Below are 2,175 nucleotides of genomic sequence, written 5' to 3' on the forward strand. Positions count from 1 at the left end.
TGAAAATTCATTGGCCTGACCTTGACCTTCAAGGAAGTACTTTGAATATTACATACTTTGAATTTTTGAAGATGTGTGTATGAATATACATTGACACCTACACACACACACATGTACACACACCTTCATTACTATTACAGCAAGCATAAATTTTCTCACTGTGGTTCAGTTTTCCAAACTCCAAGCTTTTTCAGTGAAATATATGGTGTGAATTGTATGCCTTTTTTTTCACCCCCACCCTTTCCAGAAACAGTAATTAAACTGCAACCATGTATCAGTTAATAGACTTCAAAGTGACATGTAGTCAAGGATTGTTATTCAGTAATATTTTCAGCATTATAGTAATATGCTTTATGATTAACAGTGACTTTTACACCTCATTAGATTTGATATTTAGACAGCAAGTAATTAAAATGTCATGCATGGAGTTTTAAAAACAAAACACATTCCAAACTATACTGGAAAACATCTTGAGTTAGCTGCTATCTATTTGTCGATATTTCTATCTACCAATGTAGATAGCGACATTTATCTTTTTCCCCCAGTTTGCGAGATACTGTGTATACAGAACCTGTTGCCATGGAAACCTCTCACTCGTGCTCACACTCGCTGGATGGTGAGGAAAAATGAGACAAGGATTACACACAGACGACTTTCGTTTGCATCGTGTCTTGGCTGACGAAAGACATCGTTCCAATTTGTTTTTTATTGAAAATAACCCTGGTCCCTCAAAAGAGATACACAGTACTTCCCCCAGAGATTCATTCTACAGTATTTCACAGTGACTCACACATCTCAACTTAACACAATCATCACCTTTTAGAAGCCATGGGATGGGTACAACCAAACAAAAAATTATCTTTCGAAAGAACATGACTGACGTCGAGTCAAGGGAACAAAAACAAAAATATGATCGAAAAGATACACTAGAATGAAGGATATTGGTGTTTATCTTTTACCACATATTCTACGATCATTTTGGTCTCAGCACAACTCTTTGAATGCCACCCTAGAAATCCCCTTCTTGCAAATTCTCGGAATGTGAAAAGAAGGATGAATGAAATGATTGGTCGAAAGTCACCGAGTGTGTGCTGCTGTTAAAAAACATGCATAATGGGTGCCAAGGAAGAGTATAGAGGCTCATAACAACAAATGTGCAACCAACAACTGTATACGCCAAATATTTTGCGAGGTTTTTATTTTCCAATTTCGCGAGTCCAGTGCTATTCGCAAAATTGAAGACACGTGAAAATATTGACTCTGATCCCGATGTGAATGTGACATATGCGTGTACATCTCTCCGTTCAGTACAGGACTCCACGATCGTAAATTTATGCACTCACGAAATCGTCGGGAATTCCTGATTTGAGAAAATTTAGACTCGCGAAATATATGGCGTATACAGCACCTGATTTTGCTAACTACTGATCAGTTTGTACACCACTGTGTTCATGGAATATATGTGACGTTGGTCCACTGCTAAAAGAATCAAGCGTGCAAACAATGCACCGACAGTTTTCATGTGGTTGTTTACTATGCCTATCTAGTGCTACCAAGATGCAAATCAGGAATGAGGAGGAAAAAAAAAAAGAATTAAAGTGACATAATCGCCAACAGAAAGGAAACAGCTTTTCTCTTGTTTCTTTTTTTTTTAAATTTCTGTCAACCATACCCATCGAAAGTATGTGGATAGTAAATGTGAAAAATAACTGGAAAAAAAAGGACACACATCTCCACAACATTGGAATGCTTCGTCACGAGTGTTTTATGACCTGCAAACCCTTTCAATGACATGTAGACATGTATTTTAGGATAGGATGCGAGATCTACAATAGTTTTGACATAGGAAAAATACATTCAAAACACACTAAAATTAGAAAAAGGACAATGCTAAGGAATGCAAATACATATGTAAATTGTTGTTAGGTCAATAAGACATAACATGCATACCAATGTGCAAAATACAACTGTAGTGTAAGCAACCCTTACACGATGACTAAGTGAATGTAAACACAAAAGTACATCTGTATCAAACTTCCACAAGTTCTATCATCTCTAAAAGTGGACGACCAAGCAGGATTGCATCTGCCGACTCATTCAAGCTCACAAACTCGTTTGCACTTTTAACTACAACCATGTCATGGCATGATAGCTGGAATTCCCAGAGTCAGAAAA

This window comes from Diadema setosum, chromosome 18, assembly GCF_964275005.1.
Source record: "Diadema setosum chromosome 18, eeDiaSeto1, whole genome shotgun sequence".
Classification (NCBI taxonomy): domain Eukaryota; kingdom Metazoa; phylum Echinodermata; class Echinoidea; order Diadematoida; family Diadematidae; genus Diadema; species Diadema setosum.